The sequence below is a fragment of the Strigops habroptila genome, chromosome 4 (genome assembly GCF_004027225.2).
Source record: "Strigops habroptila isolate Jane chromosome 4, bStrHab1.2.pri, whole genome shotgun sequence".
Lineage (NCBI taxonomy): Eukaryota > Metazoa > Chordata > Aves > Psittaciformes > Psittacidae > Strigops > Strigops habroptila.
In genome coordinates, this window is record NC_046358.1 from 65,736,502 (window position 1) to 65,759,195 (window position 22,694).

Below are 22,694 nucleotides of genomic sequence, written 5' to 3' on the forward strand. Positions count from 1 at the left end.
AAGGAAAAAAAATGTAAGCAGAAGCCGGTGTCTCAACTCTTCTCTTTGACCTAGTCAGAATCCAGAGGGAGCCAAGCTGTTTTGCCTTCCTCCAGCAACCTACTTTTCCTAGGTATCATCTGAGCCTTTCCTTACTCTTTGAATGCTTTTAACATTGATAATTAAGGATTCTGCTTTGGAAAGTACCCCAGTTTAGGCAGTAAACTTCAGTACATCTTTACTTGAGTCAAAGAGTCAACTGGACATAGTGAGTGCCTCTGCCCTGGTTTTTGAATGAGGAGCTACACTGGCTTCAAACAAGGTCGAACTTTCAGATTAATCATTTCTTCTCCAATAAGAAGGGAAAAAAAGTCCTTTTAAAAAATAGAAAATTCAGATTAAAAGAAAAAGACTTTCCAGCCATGATGAGTAAAGAGTGACACCATCCACATCTCTGATGTTTCAGGTAAAGGTAAGTGTAGAATTGAATGAGATGTGAACCATTCCTGTTTTCTACAATGAGATTGTTGAACCTGATGTTTCTTGGTTGGAAAACAGACATAATCCTTGTGATATTTACATTAAGTATGATAAGGATAATTATTTTTTTCCTTTGACTTGTCACTGAACAATTGTTGAAGGAACAAAAATACCTACAGTAACTGCTGTGCCACCTTAATTTGCTTCTGCCATTTGACTTCCCAGTGTCAACCCATCACTTAATGTCAGCAGCACTACTTTCTTGTCCACATTACCAAGTCCAAGTGTCCAGGATATTAAATATGCTTGCAATTACATATAAGAGGAAGGGAAAAAGTGGTCCAAGCATTTCCTGTATGTAGAAACACCTGAATATTGTTTCAGTTGAATTGTGTCTGACTTGTTGACAAAGTTCTGCTCCAAAACAGTCCTTAGTCCTGATCCTTAATGAAATACCAATTTTCTGTTAATGATTCTGAGTTTTATATATACTTTCAGCTTGATTAAGAGAGCTTCACTGTATAGGTCTAAGGATCTAACCACCCCAGATTCTGAGCATGCAGCAGTGCCACCAGCTTTCACCTGGTATTGCACTACAGAAGTTATTTTCTCACTACTGCTTTCTGATGGTTCTAAGGGAGGGATCTGATCCCAAGCTTGTAACTGTGGTGCATCTTGCATGGTTAAAAAAGTTTGGTCAAGAGACCCCCCAGAGGAAATGCCTTTAAGAGAGAATGAGGAATTTCTTCCATTTCCCTGGTGCCTAACAATAAAGCTGTTGATAGAGGTTTCCTTCTGGATCCCTCTAGGTTGTTTGCCACCCACCTCTAATGTTACTCCTTCAGCTGACCTGTTGAGACCACTTATGTGAGGGTTCCTAATATGCTCTGGGCAAAACCACAGAATCAAAGAATCATAGAATGGTTCATAGAAAGGACCTCAAGATCATCCAGTTCCAAACCCCTGCCATGGGCAGGGACACCTTCCACTAGAGCAGGTTGCTCCAAGCCTCGTCTTACCTGGCCTTGAACACTGCCAGGGATGGGGCAGCCACAGCTTCTCTGGGCAACCTGTGCCAGGGCCTCACCACTCTCACATTAAAGAACTTCTTCCTTATATCCTAAGGAAGTTTATAACCTAAACTTCCCCTGTTTAATAAACCCATTACCCCTTGTCCTATCACTACAGTCCCTGATGATGAGTCCCTCTCCAGCATCCTTGTAGGCCCCCTCCAGATACTGGAAGGCTGCTCTGAGGTCTCCACGCAGCTTCTCTTCTCCAGACTGAACAGCCCCAACTTTCTCAGCCTGTCTTCATATGGGAGGTGCTCCAGCCCCTGATCATTCTTGTGGCCTCCTCTGGACTTGCTCCAACAGCTCCATGGCTGCCTTATGTTGAGGACACCAGAACTGCACAGTGCTGCAAGTGGGGTTTCACAACAGAAAACTGTTTCAATCCTAGCCTGCACTAAATGGCAGTCCCCAGGTAAATTACATGTACATCTTCTAATTGTCCCACATGTGTCACATTTCCTGCATTTTTTGGGAGATCCCGTATTGCTCACTATCCTATGAGTTTCACAGCATAGCTAATAGAGAATGAGATTGAGATTTTAACTTAGCACAATTCTTTTGTCCCACATAATTTGGAAGGTCTCGTACTGTCTTCTCTGTAAGCAGATTGGTGAGGGCAGAACCTCCCACCAAAGTAATAGTAAAAGGAGGAGGGTCACCATTAGCACATCTGGATCTGGAAGAGGATGATTTACTATCCCCACCCCAAGCTCCTATTGAAATGAACAATCCCGTTCCTCACAAAGGACTAGTAGCTCTGCTGCATATTTAACTGGAATGGTAATATGGCCAGTTGCATAGTTGAAGATGTAAGAATTATCATACGATTGAGCTAATTGCTTCCAGAGAGAAAGAAACAGAAAGAAGCACCAAAAAGGTATTTGAAAATCAGATTTTTTTACCTCCAAATAATACTATTTGCAGAGCTTTTAATATCAGGTGGAACATAAATTATTAATTATTCTCTCTTGTAAGCATGTACATTTTCTGTCTTCTGTTAAATCTTTTCTCCCGTCTATTGGTTCATGCTAATAGCTTCCATAGTAAAATGCAATACGTACAGGTGAGCAAAATGACTGTGTATTCTGAGGAATTAGCTGTAGTTAGTAACTAATTGTTGATGCTGCATTCAACTTTGCAATTTTCTAGTCTTGAGACACTGGGTAAGTGCAAAGCTGTATTAACTCTTTTGTGATAGCTGGACCAGTAGCTCATTAAAGTCAAAGGAAAGATTCCCATCAACTTCAGTGGTCTGTGAATCCAGAACATAGAAGGTCCCTGAAAGCAAAGTTTTATTTTTTAATGTATTGTCTCATTTGTTGAATAGCATGGCTCACTGCCCAGTGTTATGGCAGTGCACAATGACTATTCTTCCCACCCATTCTCCTTCTTCTCCTCCTTCCTCATTAATCAGTGATGGGTCAAATTCAAATGTTTTGGAAGTTCTGTCTGGTTTTGGTGTGATGGTACATAAAAATATCTACAAAGTAGCTATTAAGGTGCTTGGTGTGGCTGCATTTGTCCTGGGGAAACCTCCCCCTCCCCTCTGAGAGCAGCAGCACATTTTGTGGGAAGGTTGGCAGCTCTACAAGGTCTTCTTTGAGGCGGGCTCCACTCCCTCTGCCCCAGTGGTACATCCATCATTTTTTGGTTTTCCTTTCCAAAATGCTTTTCACAAAAGTCATTTCTTTGTTTCACATTACTCCATGCTTTGTGAATTCAGACTGAAACATGCTGTGAAACAGATTCGTATCTGGTGTAAATCAGTATCATCCTGTTGCTGCTCTCAGCAGCAGAATGATGCTGATTTTTCGAGCTACAAAATTCTGTACCCATGGAGGATCTCGCCCATGAACTTTCTACAGAAAGGGGCAGTTTTGGTGGAATGAAAAAGGGTTCATGTGTTTTGGGAAGAGATGTTAGCAGGAACAGCAAATGGAAAATCCCACCTACATAAAGAGGTGTTTCACTTCACGGATATTAACAGCTCTGTTCTGCCTAATAAGATAATTCTGGATGATTTTCTTTTTTTTTTTTCTGTGACAACCCTCATATTGTTCACTTCTGGGTACTAGAAACTGGTGCCAAGTGAAAACAGGACCATGCTGCTGACTGTAGAAGAGAGCTCAATTAGTATCGTAAACTAACCCTATATAAATGTCTCTTTTGCACTCCCATTCCTTATATAACTCGCCATCCTGAGCACCTTTTGAAAAAGTGGCTCAAAGTTTATTCAAGGATGCATTTGGTTAGGTTTTCAGTATTTGTCACTTGTTGGCCAAAAGTGACATAAGGGATTTCAGTGTGCTGCTTTTAACATGGTGACACTGCCTTTAATTTAGCGCAAGTGATTATGTATGTTTGACTGTCAAATCACTGTATGTAGCTTTTGTGGTTGGGGGCTTGTTTTATCTAAGAATTCTGCTGAACCTCTTCCAAACCAGAGCTCTCATGTGCATAATTATATTGTATTTTCATTATATAAACTTTATTTTTAAGACTGAAAACATATGAAATGATTATGGGAATGTGCATTCTATACACCACCACCACATATTCGTGGGAAGAGAAGTTTATAACAGAAACCAAATGTTGTCATTAATATATAGGTACAAGACTCATCCATGTGACCCATAAAACTAACGATGGAAGAGAGGGATCTGAAAAAGCATGCAATTGCTCTTCAGATTCAAAGATATTTGTAGCACCCTTTACTATGCATTAAATAGCACCTACTTGATATTCTGTGGAAGTAGATGTCATAGCCTGCCGTTGAATAGGACTTGTAGATCCAAGTTAGGTGCTTCCAAAATACCTTTCAAAGTGACACTTCAGAAAAATAATTATTACTTCATTAATGTGTTTGATTGGTGCAAATACAGCTCTGTTAGAGACCTATTTTGTCATGAGACAACTATTTTGGTGGTTTGCCCTAAAATTGTACACTGGGATGATATCCTTAGATTAATTTCATTGTCTTCTGTCACAACCCAATGAGGACGTAATTCCATTTTGAATAGGTGCCACAGAGACCAATATTTTAAAAGATCTGCAAGAGAATATTGTTTAAGGCAGAGTCCAAAATTATATCCAACAGCAAGATCTGGCTGGGAGGGATAAACTGTGCAAGTTCTGAGGAAGCTGTCATCACCATCATGTCCACAGTCTATATTCATTCATAGATATTTTTGTATTAACAAGGCTGTTAAGCGTTGTGCCTATGTTATAAATGGGGAACTGAATCACCATGTAGATTAAGCAATTTACCAAGAACATATTAAGTATGTCCACATAATTTAGCACTTTAATTCAATTCTCCTTTTGCACCCTTACTCCATTTCCCTAAGTAATAAACTGTCCTTTCTTTCAAATATCTTTGGTAGCTCCCTATGTAATCCAAGTTTTTTTCCTCTCTGCCTCACTAACTTTTTCTTGATTAATAGTGACTTCTTAAAAAAAATCCATGAATGAAATAAAGACTCTAAAGGGGATGCCATGAAAGCAAACCATTGCTTATATATATATATATGCACATACAAACATAGAGAGCACAGAGAGCAAGGGATACACACATTCACACACACAGCAAACTAGTGGATACATCCATCATCAGAACAATCTATGAGTCATCTAAGATAAATGCTAACTCTTTCAAGGCAATCCTATACAATAGATCAATAAACAATATCTTCACTTTGTGGCTGGGAATTCAGACCCAGTCATTTGCAAGCTAAAAAATAGGTCAAGGAATAATGGTGATAACTTGCCTTATCGTCAAGCAGTGTGTGTGACCGTTGTCATCTGTAAACTACTGACAACCACACTCATGTGGGCTGATTCTTCTGTCAGGGTGAGAGCACACAAGTTCTTGACGTTACAGTGCTGTGAACCTGAGTGGAAAATCAGGGCCAGAGTTTAAAGAATCCCTCTATGCATAACTTAGAAGTTCAGATATAACAAACTTCCAAAAAGATAACAAATGCAGAAAAATACCTGAGTCATTCCTAATCACCAAAGTCACCTTAAGACAGTTTTGCAGGTTTATGTAGCAAATTCCTGCACAGCATTCTCAAAGTCCCCAGCCTGAGTCACTCTGAGCTGAACTGCTCTGGGACAGCCTGGACGCTGATGAGCAGTATGTATGTTTTCATAATCTTCACTTTAAGGAATGTCCATTCAACATCTAAGCTTATGACCATTGGATAAGGGTGCAGATGGAATGTGGTTTTGGCATTTGGAAACACACTGTGATGAATCTGTTCTTTAAGTGTGTTTATGTTTGAGGGACTTTGCATGCAGGCTATCTCCTCAATGGCATGTTAAACTCTGTGCTCCAAAGAGAAGAGTGCAAGAGGCAAGGTAGTGGAGGGGGAGGAGAGGAATCCAAAAGGATGAAAAAGCTGCAAAATACATTTCTTTAGAAGTGCTGAAATGGAATTTACAAGGTTTGAAGAGCCTTTCTCATTTAAAGGAAGAATAATAAACTCTGATAATTTATCGAAACTCACCACATATGACTAAACGTTTAGGGGTCTGGAGTTGCAAAACAAGACATGGTGTTTTCCACTATCTCCACAATGAATCTAATTTGCCAGTACATCATGGGCTCAAACACTGACATCTCTCAAAATGTTTGCAGATGATTTTTGTAGATTTTCAAAGCTCTACTAATTTCACCCTTTGCTCATTCCACATCTCCATGTGCTGTCACTGGTGTCATTTAAAATGCAGTCTCAGCACTGTTTTTTGGTATAAGGGAGGAGTTTGCAAGCATACTATATTTTAGCATGGCATTTAGGCTTGGCTCCTATTGTGTGTGTATTTCCACTGAAGACTGGTTCATATTAGGTATTCTGCAGACCCAGTACTGAATTTCTTATCATTTCTGGAGAGCAGAGAGAGCAGAGCTAGAAACCTAATAACTGGTTTGAAGTCAACACAGAATTATCCTCAGCTGTTCTCCCAAACTTACGTAAACAACTTCCCCACTCCCAAAATAACTTGCAAACTATCTTTCCCCCTCCTCATACTTATGTATTCCTCTGCACTTCCTGATCTTGGCAGGGATATTTCAGAAATAGCTGTTACAATGGTGTTTCCACTCTGAAAGAGGAAACACTGGATGGGAGGAGTTATGAAAGGAACAGAGGAAGCAAAGCTGTTTTCATACCATCTCAAGCTGCACTTTTATAGCAAAGAAGTGGAAATGTGTCTGGGTGAAGCATGCTATTGAGCCATGGGAGCGCCATCACTGCACAGCACAAGGCCAAAAGTGAATATGCATAAACCAGAGTGTGTGTGGCTCCTTACATCATTCAGCACAGCTGATGCTGACAGGCAGCTCTAAAGTGTTGAACAAACTGAATGAATCAAGGTCAGGCCGGAGTCAGCAGCAAGCTCCCCTCCCTCCACAATTCACTGATACATGAAAGGTACTGACTGGATGGCTCTTTAGTGCAGCTTTGTGTAGAGCAGTCATACAGTAGAAGCTGCTCTGTCACATGTTTGTCAGCAATCCAAGATTTTAATTCTGAATTTTTCCATGAAACCAATAGCTATATTTTCTGGCTCTGGCCTGCCCGAGTACTTGGCCAGGGCTGTGGGAATGCAATGTCAAAGCAGGCTGTCTATGAACTGAGATTGCTTTCATGCGTCTCCACCTGCTGGCTGGCATTTCACTAATTGCAATATACCCGAGAAATGACAGCGTGCTTCCCAGGGTAACAAGCTTCCATGCAAAATTAACTCTGTTCCACAAGAACATGAGCAAATAAGCCTGATAGGAAAGATTTTCTAGCTTGATAAAGAGCAACATCCTACTTCGCAGCTGACAGGTAGAAGGCCACTGAGATTTTTGAATTCAACCTTTTGAACTTCTGAAGCCTCAGTTGAGAAGACAAGCAGTAAGAAAGATTTTTGGAAGGAATTCATAAAGTGTGGAAACATTGGAGTTTTATTTCACTACCAAAACCAGATGCTAAGAATGTTAGCATGCTCTCATTGACACAGCGAAAGAGGGAAATTGTTTATTAATATGTGGAAGCATGAGCATTCTGGGGCCCACAGCTTAGTTTCTATGTGGTTAGGAAAGCAGTTACTTAGCCAATGCAGGCAAGCAGCTGTTTCAAATGGAAAGGAATAGAAATGATTAATGACTTCTATGCTTTAAAGAAATGAACCCACAGGATTTCTTTCTTCTACTGTGCTGTCCCACTTGGCCACTTCTGTCATGTGCCCTGGGACTTTCTTTGGAAGTTTTCAATGGTCTGTCGTGAACTACTCTTTAGAAACTTACTGGACCAGATCTGGAGCCAGACAGATGCCAGCTGTGGATGTCACCCATTTGTACATACATTTACAGACTCTGAGCACAGATTATCAACACTTGATATTCCATGAACTTTGTACTGCAACAGCAATAGTATATCTTGCTCTCAGACACTGAAGGGATGAGCACAGTATTAAATCTTATTTAGAGCAGGATCAGTGTTACCTTTTTCCTTTTGTAGCCACATTTTATTCAGGCTATATTATACAATGCAGAAGGCGAGGGGCACTCTGAGGAACTGAAACAATACGAGGAACAAACCCTTCCTCTGTTAGCCATGTCAGATATCAATACAGATTATCAGTATTTTATCAGCTTCTGCACTTCCAGCAATGGCTTGTTTTTATCCTGCCCAAACTCCTAACTCTATCATCTATTTCTCACGTATGCTTTAATTTAGGTTCCTAGGTCTTCCATGCATAGCATCGGAACGTGGAAAAGGTTAAAAAGAGGATGAGGAAGAGAAAGAGGAATATGGAGAAAAGAAGAAGGAAGGCTATACGAAACAGATAACATTTTCACTGAACTGTTCACAGCGAATCATCCAGACAATTTTATTAAAGATGTATTTACCAGGGAGAGTAAGTTCTCCTCTGACTTGTCTTCATGGAATTAATTTGAATTTACTTCTATTCAAAAGGGCACATAATTTGATCCACTGAAGGTTCTTTTGCTGTGTTTCTGATAATGTGAACTCAAAACCATCAAGTAATTTAGAAGAGTTTAATACATCCTGAATGTGTCTAATACCTTAGCTAAGCACGGACATCCAGCTAAAGAGAGTTCTCCTAGATTACTTCAAGACACATCAGGACTGGAAGATGATATTTCCTTGTCTACAAGTATATCGCTCTCAAGTCATCATTTCAACACAGGAAGTTATCTGCTACCTGAGGCAACAATGTGCACTTGGGCACAATTAGCCTGCTGTCTGATGATATTTAAGAATCAACCACATAAGGCTTTCTTACAAAGTTGTCAGAAAGGCTCAACTGATTATTTTGACTAAGCCTATTTAAAAATACCTGAATAAACTGATGCAAAATGAAAGCAACTTTTGAACATTTGAACCGCATGCTTCCTTTATATCCCTTATTTCCAGTGCAGGAGTAAAGACCAGCTCAAATGAATAGTGTTTCTATATCTCTCTGTAGATCTATGTCAGGTACTCAGGTGAATTAGTACTGAGCCATTCCAAGCTCAAAGCACGAGGAGAATCATTACACATCAGTGCACAAAATCACACATGGAGGTATGAATTCAGCTCTATGTTCAATCCACTTTACTGAAAGCAGAAGTTGGTCCAATAGCCTGAATCTTCTTTCATAGACTATTTTTGAAACTGATATAACTGAGGCAGGAAGTGAGAGTGTGTATGTGTGTGTCTGTCTGAGCTGCTCAACTCCATACGAAGGCCAGATCTATTTTCTGAAGTTGATTCTCACTCCTGTTTGGACTTTTTTTGTGGGGTTTTTTTGGGGGGTTTGTTTGGTTGGTTGGTTGGTTGGTTGGTTTTTTTTTTGTTTTGTTTGTTTGGGTTTTTTTTGTTGTGGTTTTTTTTTTTTTTTAATTGCAAGATACTTCCTGAAAACTTCTCCCTGGTAATCCTGGAGGGCCTAGTAACAAGTACTGAGGTTTTATTCCTACCTGGATCATCTACCTGATGTGCATATGGATGAATTCCTCTCTTGTTTTCTTGACTCCTTTTATCTTTCAGGCTGGTGCATCACATAAGTATTTAGCATGTGCTTTCATTTGACACTGTCTCAGTTAACATAGTATTTTACTGTCATATTATAAATTCTTTTAAAATAGTGCTCAGTTGAAGGTCTCTGTGTAGTACAATATTTTTTCTCTGCTGTCTATCCATGAAAAAGCATATTTTAAAAAAATCAAGGCTGTGAATTTTCTATTTTTTTCCCAAAGCATGTTAATGCTGAGCAGAATGTCAGGCAGTTGAAAAGCCATGTGCATTATCTGCAAATAGATCATACATCAGCTGGTGTTCTCAGGCCCTTCGCTGGTAGAGTTGCTCTATCAGTGAAGAAATACTCATTTTGAACACTTCACTATGAATACCCTTCTTAGTGTTCCTGTTTTGGCAAGAGAATTATTGCCTGCAAATCCTTTGCCAGTCACCGAGTATAATAACGAACTATTACTATGGAAAATAAAAGTCAGTGGGAAACTGATTGTCTGAGAGGTAATTCAGAAGTGTCTGGGGAGCTGTACATTAGCCCGGTAGCGACTACATCTTATTGAATGAAAAACTATGAAAATTATGCAAGGGAATCAGCATGATGTAATAATTTCTGTAGGAAAGAAACAGTATAAAGTTGTCCAATAGTTTGTGAATTGCTTTTGGTGTTATCATAAAAGATGCCTGACAAGATAGGCAGCCATGTATCTCTCTGCAAAGTGACTGGCAAGCCAGTATAAAGGGGTGGCTATGAGCTGACTGTTTACAGTGAAACTCCACATGGGGCTAGGGCGGCCCCTGCCTCACTTGGGCCACTGAGGTGTCAAAGGCAGCAAAACACCCTTTCCCAGGTTAGTGACACCTTGGTTCTGGCACAGACCCTTATCCCTCTTCTTTCTATTCTGCAAGCTGAGGCTTGTAAGCACAAGGAGAGAAGTAAGCTTTAGTCTAGCAGCACAAATACTGAAGCAACTTACTTCCCTGGCTGGAACAAGGAGGAACCGTGGAAGGAATTGCAGCTCTCTGAGTCATACTTCCTCCTGGGAGTTTCTTTCGGAGTAGTGCAGCTCTGCACCGTGCCTTAAGCTGATTCTAGAGTTAAGCTCGTCCATCTTCTTATCCACGAAGTGATAAAGAAGGCAAGACAGTAAGGCAGTGGATTATCATAGCCTCAAATCTCCTGATTGCAGCTTTAAATATAGCCAAACAAGTAAAAATCTGTTTCTGGACACAATACAACTATTTAGCTCCCAACCCTTCAAACAACATACATGAAAAAACAAAAACAAAAACCAAAATACCCCAACCAGTTGTCTCCTAACCAAGAATCTCTATGTGGAGCCATGTTAAGCACATTCTGATCTCCAGCCAGAAAGTGAAAAATTCCCAACCACCACACCTATCCAGGGTGTGACTAGAGACTATATCAACTAGTTTATGTTTGCGCTTTGATATACAGCACATGCTTAACATCATATGGTGTATCCTTGGAAAAAAAATAGCAACAAGTTTCAACATAGAAATTGTGTTAGATTAGGAGGCCAGAATAAATAAGAGCCAATGAGTTGTAGAATGACTTGAGGTAGCATATGAGATCTCATCTTAAAAAATAACATGAAGGCAGTGCACTGTAGATGAAACATATCATAATGAAAAAACATTCCAAACTTCTCATTTGAGAAAAGATTACAAATAAAATAGGCTAGGGCATGCCAAGTGTAAAATCTTTGATATGGAAATGCAGTAATGGTTAAAATGAAATGGGCTGAAAATCTATTTATCAACAGTCTGTAATGCCTAGTTGGATCATCCCATGAGAAAAGCAAATAAGGAGGAGTAGGAGAATATGCAGACACTTAAAAAGTTTACATACCTCCTGCTTTCATACCTCAAGATATAGTCCTTCACCTTAACTAGAGATTTGGAGAAGTTAAAAAGCTGGTATGAAAACACATCTCAAATGATTCAGGAAACATGCCCTGACACCCAAATTTTCAAGAGTCATCTTGTATGTTCAGCCTGAGAAATACTAAAGGGACCTGGTCTCTAGACTGTGAAAAGGAGCCCCTCGTAAGCATCATGGATTGATATTCCCAAACAGTGCTACTCATCTTTGGAAACCTCAGCCCAGGCTGAGGGTGCTCCATGAGATATGTATTCATGGAAATGCTGCTGTGAGAAAGACCACCAGATTGTGCTCTGTGTGACACTGCCCAACTTCAATGAGTTCCACGCATCCAACTGAATGCAGAATTTGGGCTGTTACTATTACCTCGATTCATCTCTCTTTTTATTGACACTAACCTTCTATTACATTATTGCCAATGGGCATGTAAGTCATGACTGCACCCTACGTGTGAATCACAAATGCAAGTGCCATGGAAATTAAACTCCTTGACCTGCTCGCATTTTTCTCTTTGATGTCAGTCTGAATAGGCATTTTTGACTGGAACACAGTTTTAATTTTGAGAGCTGGCAAGACAACCACAACATTTTCTGCAAGGAAGTTCACCAAAGAATTCTTTGTTGTTCTTCCCAAATTACTTTCCTAAAGAAAGAGTGTCAGCAAATAGCATTACAGAAGGCCCAGATCATATTTTCACTGTGTTCAAATGCAGGAAACAGAAAAATCAGTTACCGTGTTCCTGTTCACCCAGCAAATACAAAGTCAGAACTATATCAGCCTGAGCAAGTTGCAAAATTACCATTAATTTGACACAGAGCTGAAAATGGAAGATAGTTTTCATTCAATGGAAGATATTTTCATTACTGAGGACTTCACAGTGGCAATCCGGATTCAGGGTCATCGTGCAATCCATGGGGCTGCTGCATGCTTTAGGAACTCAGGGAATGTGGGAGAGGAGAACTGAGGCAAAGGCCCCTAACTCCAACCCTGCACTCAGGGCCCAGGCCTGAGCACTGCACAGATCTCCTGGGAACCAGAGCTCTAGCCTCCTCCATGCTGCCTGCTTACTGCTATAGATCAGGGTGTACTTGTGTCTGGCAAAAGGCTAGGCAATTTGCAAGGGATCCAGGGCCAATATAAGTTTTCCGTTTGAAATCATGCAATGTTTTGCTCAATGTTTTGTAGAGATGTTTGTTGTGAAATCTACAGTTTCCCATCTCACTGTTGGTGACCTGTTTAAAATAATAAAACCAGAAAGCTTTCCAAGATGAATGACACTTGGGGCAGGGATCAAAACCTCACTTGTGTTTCTAGAGGCTCTTCCCATGCTTGGAAACCTGGTTCTTGCACCCATCAAACACAGAGGACACTTTTTTTCATATTCTCAGCCAGGAGACTTCAAAAAGAGAGATGTCCAAGTCATTTATTATGTTGTTCATCTCTTTTTCAGTTCACAATATGGTTCTTAAAGCTGCAGGGTTTCAGGTAAATAAATATTCCAGAACTAGAAAATAAGTATCTATTCAAATTATACATCCATGCTATTTAAAGGAAGATTTTGTTTCAGACATGTGGCTATCTGGGAAAAATTATTGTTTGATATACTGTTCTGTAATTTGTCATTTAGGCCTTTTCTAGAACTTTCAATCTGGCAAAGAGGCAACAAATAATTTTATGGCTGGGAAGATGGCACAGATGTTGACTTGTGGGAGTTCCAGATGGACTCAAGGGCTCACATAAAGTCACATTTTGTAGCCAGGCTGCTGGAAAAGGAAATTTTCATTACCAAATCATTACAAGTAACTCCATAGTTAAGATTACAAGAAGAACAGGCTATTTACTTTGAGCCAATTTTTCAAACCTCCTCAAATCCACAAGTATAGTTGATTGACTACAAAATGAATCTATCAAAGCCTGGAACACAAATTTGAGGTTGTTTGGTAAAGATGTAGGAACAGTACTTTTGAAACCTCATGATTTTCAGCTTTCTTCTGAGATTTTTTTTTTCTGCAGAGAAAGGGAGAAAAAAACTTTGAGAACTATGCATTAGTTATATGACTGCATTGCTTTTTGGGAGATAGAAAATGAAATTGTAGATGAATTTAAAGTCAGCACCATTTTACCATTGCTTTTGAAAGAACCAAGGTTGACAGAAAGTAGAGAAAGGCCAAAGCAAGTAGCTTGGATTTAGGTCTGTAAGGCTTGAAGATGCCACTGCAGGGTGTCTCTTTAAAAATGGACTTGAGCCACCTTGTACTGGATACCCTGTATTTCTGGTTTGGGGTTTTATTTTCCAGCAGATAGTAGGAGTCAACAACCAGCACAGTTTCTGCTTCTACAGATGCAACTATAGAATGCAGACGAAACTAATCAGGAAAGGCTAAAGGTGACAAAAGTAACTTAGCCAAAGTATTTGCTAGATAAGTAAGTTTTTGAGACTTATTTCCAAAAGATTAAGCTGTAACTGTCAGTTGCTTTGACCTAAAAGAATGGGCTCTTTCTGGATGTATTTGCAGTGCTTGGTATGGATAGCTCTCAGTCTCAGATGCACAATGGTATTACAAAAATAATTAACTGAGAATGTGTATTTGTTTAGTTAATTGTAATAACTTCAATCAGGATATTGGATCTAATTTTAGCTTTGTGTAAGTAAGTAAGTCAGTTCATACTCATCGACTGGTCTGTTCTTTCTAAGTCTATTGCTTGTGACAATATTGGTTCACAAGCAGGATGTCAACACGCACATGGTGATTTCTATTGTTTGTTTTGTTTTTTTTTTTTCCTGTGAAATGAGCAGGTGATGATGCCTTACTGCCTGGACAATAACTGACTTAAAATGTATTTTAAATATACCTGGTGCCTATCAATTTGTGAAGATGTACAAGGACGTAATACAACTAAACAACTTCAGGAAGAGTGCCTTCATTACTAAAAGGTATGTTGAACGCGTGCTGAGTCACCTTCACAGAGGCATCCTCCTATGCCTTATCTCACTCTCACAATGTCTTTATCTTACTGGCACAAAAACATATTTTATTTTCCTGGAGAAAATTATGTCAAAGTGTAAAATAACAATGGAGCCCCAATGAGGCCAAGTAGAATTATTTCTTTGGTGACAAGAAACGTAATGATTTTGAAGACCCTTCCTGTGACTGCTGATCACCTTCTCTCAAGTCCTGAGCATCCTCATACTCAGTTTTCATATATTAAGATGTACTTAGCACCTCACAGTTTTCAATCCTGCAATAATATATGGATCTCTTCTGCTTAGTTCAGAAGGATCACCAAAATGTTTAATTAGAGAGTGCTAAAAATTACCACCGTTCTCCAGAATGCTGTCTGGTATGCTGAAAGAATACAGCAACTAATCTTTGTGCGTAAATTACTGTTATGTTTAACAGAATATTTATCACATGGTTCCCAGTAGCATCCCAGTTTGGTGTTGCATTAAACTTACTGTTTCTTTTTTTTTAAATAATTCAGTAACATTTCCTCTCCAGCAGTGTTCATCAACCTACAAGTCCCACAGAGACATCAGAAGTCTTTAATGCAGGTTTTCAGGGTAAATGAAACCTTTTTTCAGTGTGGTTGCCTTTGTAATAACAGTCGTCTTATTTGTTGGATACTTATGTAACGTAAGATGAAAAGACATTTTATAGCCTTCTGGCAAGAGGACTTAAAATTAACAGCATACCTGTGGCTGCCCTAAGCCAGGGAGGGAGTCATTTTCAGGCCATGGGAAAACTGCAGTTTTGCATCCTTTGCTTCTTCTGACTTGCTGGTATGCAGTATTTCCATAGACTTGTTTTTCATTAAAGCATCAACATCATGCACAAAAAGAAAAAATTAAGCAATTGATTCTGATGAAAGAACAAGAGACCAAGGTGGTAAGTGATAACTGTCCCCCATTAGCATTTCCCCAAAGAATGTGGTGGTTTAATTTATTCTTTCATTTTATGTTTTCATGCCTGGCTAGTCTCTCACATTGCACACACTCAGTTGGCTCTCTATGCAAAAGCTATTAACTGTATGATTACCTCTGGCAGCAGAACCAAACAGATGCAGTGCACATCTAGAGGTATGAATCTTCAGCCTCCAGGTACCTTTATGGGCCATATCCTGCCAACCATCCACAGGCAGGCAGACTCCCACTGAATTTAAAGGGTGTTTTACAAAACAATCAATGACCCTTCACACTGACTCCCTCTCAATATGCAGAAAGGAAAACCACAGAAAGATAATGATCTGGGTTTTGATCTCACCCATACTGGTCTGACAGTAGGGTAATCCCATTGACTTTAGCTGATATATTCCATCAGTCAAAAGACTTTCACAGGCTTTGGACTGGGCCTTTAAACAAACGTAAACTTGATCAGAACCAAGCCCAATCACATTCATGCCCATTCTTGCTTTGAATATTTATCTTCCATAGCAGGTTTCTGCCTGGAACCCTACTGACCTCAGCACAAAGTTTTGGTATTTAAAATGAAGTTGACAACTATTTTCAAACAAGGTAATTACTCTCCATTATAAATGCAGAATGCTTTTAATCCTTAAAGAAGCATGCTTGGAGGTAGTTTCCTACTCATCCCCATTGATTACCAACAAACAGATACATCAGTGCTCCAGTCCCCACAGTAATGCAGCTCGTAAAGACATGCCCGAGCTGGTCTGCTCAAATATTGCTGGCTGCAGCATGGAGCATAGTGTGACCAGCAAAACCACCCAGGCCCCTGGGTAAATACCTGGGCTACTAGTCTAGCAGCATTGGGCTGCTGCACTTACACTGCTATCAAATACTTGTGCTAGCTAGTTGGGAGGCAGGTCTGGGGAGCTGGCTACGTGAGCTGCCATCACCACCAGGCAGATAAAGACAGGGTTCATCAAGGTGGTTGCACCCAATTCCAGCTACATCCCAGGGCTTTCAGAGCCAGTGGAAGAGCCCATTGGGGTGAGCAGAGCAAGGTTTTTGCTCTTCTCGCCCCAGCAACTGGAGGTAAGGGATGCGGCAGCCAGCAGAACATGGACAGCACAGCTTAGGTGATGGGTATGTCAGGCCCTCAGCTATGATCCTGCCTGGAAAAATAACTCTGGCTTCACAAAAGCCCTGTGAGATCTGTAATGACCCCAGGTGGCCGAGACCTCAGTTTCATGGCTCAGGGAAGTATGCAGTTAATTGGTATATTGCACCTACTGGAGATCAGACAGACTAATGCTAATACTCTTTTGCCTCTTCAGTCTTTGGGTTGCTTGAACTTCTCTCAGCAGTAACAATTACCCACAATACTAGAGATGGCAGTGATATTAGATCAGAAAATGAGTCATTATTGAACTACCCCCGTCAAGCAAGATAAATACAATTTAGTTGTTAGCTAATCTGTTTTTGTTTGTATTCTCAATTCATCCAGACACTGATTACATTGCAGTCTATCATGCTAGCATTAAGTATATGTTGTTACAATTCTCTTTGCTTTGTAAAGCGAACATTTATGAATACAATAGCTGTATTTGTCTGTCAATATTAGATCACTGCTGATGTACCGTGTCATAACGTGTAGAAGAATATTTTGGGGTTTCAGGAGTTAAATGTGGGAAGGCAGTATTTAATTTAACAGCATTTAAGTAACTAGAAATCTCATCTAAGACACACTTTTGATATCTGTCATCTTCATCTGCCAGCTGTTCCTTCCTCCATCTCCGTGAGTAAAGTTTTGTGGCTTGATACTGCGTTGAATCAGCTTTGGACTTTAGCCTAAGAAGGAAGCCTGACATGGGCTGTTTTAAGAGGCCTTGAAGGATGCTTTTGCACCTCCATGCTGAACTTTTATCAATGCAAGCAGCTCCCGGGGGTGCTCAGCACCTCCTAAATTCTCCTCCTGAAAGAATTCAGGCTTTGCATTTGAGTTACTTATTCGCATGGTACTTCCTCTCACTTTGTTTTTAGTTTTGTTTAGCACTTAGGTAGCCTTTGGGAAGGCTATTTATGTAAATGTAAAGTTTTCATGATAAAGAAAGTGGTTTGCAATTAGAAGGAGAGGAAACCATTGATCTTGATAACAGAGACTTTCTAACTTGCATGGTTGGCAAATCCATTACCAATTGCTGAACTTTGCAAAACAGTAAATAGGCAAAGGTAAAAGGAGGTGAAAAGCATCATAGAACTTGCTATGTTTCTCTATTTGAATTTAATGCCAAGTAAGTTGGTATACCAGATATGGCATTTATCAACTGCCACATTTTATGAAAGTCTTTACAGACTCAAGCAAAAGATCTCACTACAATCACTTCATGATCAAGTCTTTTTCTGAGAATCAGAGAGAGATAACTGATTATTTTGTCTAGGCTGAGAAAAAAATGTGAGGCTTTGCAAAGTTCCATCATACAAATAACAGGACTTCAATAATCAAGATTTCTGCTGGTTTTCCTAAACCTGACCACAATATTATGCAGGCAGAACTAAAACAAAAGATATTAGCAGTGAATTCATGATACTTTGGAACCCAGTCAGGTGTGGGCATCTTTCAGGAGAGGCATGAACACACACTTACTGTCCATCAGTATGTTTGCATCCTACTCGAGTCCTTTAGGTCTTTTGTTTTATTTATACTGATTGTGAGAAATTCTTGCAGAGCCCACTGGTTAATCCTGCTGTGTTAAACAAGCTGCTAAGTGATGTGGGAAACCATTGCAAAGATACTTGGCTGAGACTGATATACTACACTATGTCTATAACCTCCTTCCATCTGATAGTGCTATCATTTGGTACAGGCTGTGTGGGAGCCTGTAGCTCCTATCAGTCTGACTTGATTCTTCATACCACATTGCTCACGCAGATGGTTCTGTCTCCCAGATTTAACCCGTAGGCAAGACAAGACTCAGAGGATGGGATGAAAATGAGCGAAGTAACTTCTAGTCTCCCTCTTGAGTACATAATGCTGCATTGTACTGCTTGTCAGGTACATTTTGAGACAATAGCTTATGTTTCTCATCCATAGCATAAGATATTATCATCATTATCTTTACTATTATTACATGATATCATTTAAACTAGTCCAAAATTGCATACCTGCATGCAATTCCATCTCTCTCTCGATCAGCTGAGCCAAACAGATAACTATGCCATGAGTAAAGCCAGGGCCTCAAGCTGGTTGGGCTCCATCAGCTTGAAAGTGAAGACAGCAGAGAGGGTTTCTAAAGAAGAGATAAGTTTGTGAATAAGAGCATGTTAACTATGTTAACTTCTCTCATCACAGGAGAGAAGATCCAGCCTGAGTTGAGGATCTGGCTTTCCTAGTAAGAAGATGCATTGGAACATACGAGACCTATGTCTGACTGGCTTTTCCAGCCAGCTCCACTGGACTGAGGACTGGAAGCGCGATGTCTGTGTGGGTTCCTGAGAGCACCAGGGAAATGAATCCAACGTAGAGGATGGTAACTCTGTGATATAAATGAAACCAACACATATTTTCACCTACATTTTTGCTTTTCACTGAAGTGGTTCCATCTGTGGAAGCATCAGCAAGGAATAATATGACCTTACTTCCCCTTCATGGGGTGGGAACAGTAAGGGGAAATCAATGCAAGACCTTTTATAACGGTTGGAGTTGATGATCTTAAAGGTCTTTTCCAACCTAAACGATTCTATGATTCTATAAAATCACACCAGCAGAGCCATGGCCAGGAGATAACAAAGAAAAAACACACCAAAGTCCCTGTTCTTTGGCACTTACAAGCTTAAATAAAGGGTAATATAATCAAGCTGGTGATTAATCATAAACTTTTTATCAATGGAGAATGATAGATTTTCCCGGCAAAGCCTCCAGCTCACATTTTGCTATCACTCTGACTTCAGCAAATACATGCACTCAATCCTTCCCCACTTGCCCAACGTGTGTCTGAAACAGCTTCATGGGAGCCTGTGGAATTATACCAGGATATTTTACCAACCCCTGAACATAATCACGAGGTATGAGGGTCCTTCCTTAAACTCTTGATACCTACAGAGAGTCAAATAAATGGATCTGAATCCATATTCCTATTGGGTGATAAGAAATTTTTATGGCACAAGTAGTGTGTCGCTTTGTAGATAAACTACACGTTGCTTAAGGGCATTACATTTATAATCCCTGAGGCAAAGGTGTGCATTATCATTGTCCCCAACAGTACAGAGTGGCAAGAAAGACATCAGGAGGAAAAGTCATACCTCATCCTGCCAGATAACGCTGTTACTAAAACAGGAGGGAAATGGAGGGGTGCTAGTTTGACACAGCTAGCAGGGATAAAAAGGCTAAGAGTTTACATACTCACATTCCTCTGAAAGAAAACTAACAGCCTTCTCCAACCTTTCCTATAGCATTCCTCCTATTGCAACAAACCCACCACAAAGCTAAGCCAGTCTGTATGTGAACATAAACAAAGTCAGAACTTTGCAGCAAATAAAGCCTTGGGGGAAGGGAAATACCTCCAACTTCAAGTATATGCTGCTCTAAGAGGGTCTCTTTGTAATAAACTCCCACACTGTAGCGTTAAACCTTAATGGTCTGTGAAAGTTATTATGGGATGTTTTTAGCATTCAATTTCATTCTGACAGGAGTTTATGATGTGTATTACAGGAGAATACTGTTAAGCTAATCATATTTATACCAAATGTTTGTGATATAATAGCTTCAAACATTTTGAGCAAGGCACAACTTCACTTTTCATAAATACAGAAAGACAAAACTTTTAATGATGTTATTTTCCTACTGCTTCCCCAAGTCCATCTGTTAGAGCTGCTAAAGATCAAGGGCAAACATTTCTTTTTTTCTTCAGGCTGAACAGTGGAAAAGATACTTGGCTTCCCAGGTCCTAATTCTGCACTTTTGTATTCCCAGAGACAGTCTCTTCAGGCAGTATCAATTTGTCTTTTTCTTTTCAAGACATGCCTGGTATAAGTCATGTCTGAAATAGAATTCCTTATTTCTGCTACTGATGACAGCTTAAATTATTAAAAGGAATTTTATAGTTATTTTAGGTTTCTCATGTTAACATTATTTTCCTTTCTGCATTTCATTCACTTTTGGTAGCAGAAGGACCTTTATTAGAATCACTTTTTTCTTCTGTTCATTTAAACTAATTCTACTCTGTATGCCTTTGATGAGCAGCAGTTAGAAGAACAGGAAATAAAAATACAGGTAGTGAATTCTCTGAAACACTCACCAACTGCATATACTTAAAGAAAAACTGAATGTGCATCCTGAAGTTGTCCAGAGGGGCCCTTTAAGCAGGAAACAGGAGCAGATTCTTTTAAACTTTCCCAGAGAATAGCAGTGACCTTGGAGATCAGATAACCCATGGTCTACAGGAGTTCAAATATGTCATCGAGACCTTATTTGATGTTCCCTGGCCTACTTGCTCTGAGCCGGCTAATTGCAGCACTCCCCAAAAACCCCCACAACAGGACTGTACAACCAGAACCAATGTCAGCAAAGCAGAGCTGGGTGCATGGGAGGTACAAGGATAAATGAGACACTGTGTGGAAGGCTGGATTTTTGCTGAGTGACTCTAATCTGATGGGTATGATATATTAAAACTAATGGAAACATTTGATTAAAAATACACTAGATCTTTGAACAGAGTCTTATTACAAAGACGTCACAGGCAGGCAGCCAAGTGCTTAGCTACAGCACAAATGACTATGACAAAAACCCACATGCCCCAGTCGTCCTTCTTCCATGGAAAGCTTGCCAGAAGGATACCTGGGCTCCTCACACTTCTGCTGCCTCTAAATGTTTGAACTGAGAGAATGAGATCTGCTATCACCACTCTATTAAAAATAGAGTCATCATCTCCCCAAGCCCATGACTTCCTGGTGCATGTCCAAGAAGCCTTAACCTTCCCAAGGGGTCACCTGCCTTTGTGTCAGGTTCTCCGAAAAGCCTTCAACCTCTGTGGTTTTATTCCAGAAATGCATCAGTGAGTTTGCCAGGAGACAGTGTGGTCCTCCTGCTTGTAGCAAAAACTTGACAGATGGCCAAAGAGAAGCGGTGAAGCCCCAGTCTCTCTGTGGCTGGTTTCAGTGAGGCTGAGAGGCCATCAGTGATGCTGGTGTGCCTACAGGATCTTCTGCATCCCACCACGAGGAGTGAGCATCTCACAGCACCCTGCCTCGTCCACTTGCTTTGCAGCCAGCTTGATTTTGGTGATGTCTTTGCTTTGCTTTTCCCCTACCCTTAGTTATCACTGAAAGCCCATAAGATCACGAAGTGCATTCCAGCCAGCATGAGAGCTACTCCCCTTAATTCTTTCTCTAACGGCCTATAGCTTGTGAAATCAGATTGGGATTGCATGTACAAAAACCCATTTCAGTGTATCTCCATTGATTTTTAGTATTAACTAAGACTTTTACTTTCATTTTTATGGCAGAGAAATACTTTTTAAAGTTGTTGAGGAATTAGCAGTTGGTGTCAACAAAATGCATTTGTTTTACTCCAGCACAGGCCGCTCCAGGGAAGTAAACCAAGAGAATCATAGAACCACAGAATCATAGAATCAGAGAATGGTTTGAGTTGGAAAGGACCTTAAGATCATCTAGTTCCAACCCCCTGCCATGGGCAGGGATGCCTCACACTAGACCATGTCACCCAAAGCTCTGTCCAACCTGGCCTTGAACACTGCCAGAGATGGAGCATTTATCACTTCTCTGGGCAACCTGTTCCAGTGTCTCACCACCCTCACAATAAAGAACTTCTTCCTTAGATCTATCCTGAACTTACCCTGTTTAAGAAGACTAATCACTTTCAGCAACAGCTACTGTCTAGACTAGTTTAGCTTTAAACTGTACCCTTAGGGTCCAGTTCAGCAATGTATTTAAACATATTTAATTTTTAAGCATATGAGTAATTCCGGTGTACTTACTTGTTTAAATTTAGGTACATGTTTAAGTCTTTTCCTGAATTAGCTTCTAAACTGTTCACAATCTGGCCTCATTCCCACCGATGCAAATCATTTTGCTACATCATTTGGTTACTCCAAAAGTAGGAAAAAATATTCTTGATATTCCTTGAGAAAGTTTTCCTGCTTTTATACTAGCATTTTGCTGAGATTCAGCTTCTTTAACCAGCCTGAATTCAAAGCCAAAGCTGAGATTTCATGAAATACTTTGGTTGTGAATAAAATATGCTCAAACTATAGATAGGTTTTAAGAGGAGATAGAATATGGATTATTATGCATTTCAAGCAGAAATTGAG

At 40.0% G+C, this 22,694-nt stretch overlaps 1 long non-coding RNA gene across 2 annotated transcripts in view; it reads left to right on the forward strand.

Annotated features, from left to right (window-relative positions):
• LOC115607418 overlaps window positions 1-19,203 on the forward strand; it is an 83,723-nt gene extending 64,520 nt beyond the window's left edge. For both annotated transcript variants that reach the window (XR_003991231.1, XR_003991232.1), the window contains 2 exons: window positions 14,263-14,400; window positions 18,719-19,203. This is a non-coding gene — a long non-coding RNA (uncharacterized LOC115607418). The remainder of the gene's footprint in view (window positions 1-14,262; window positions 14,401-18,718) is intronic.
• The last annotated feature ends 3,491 nt before the right edge of the window (window positions 19,204-22,694 follow it).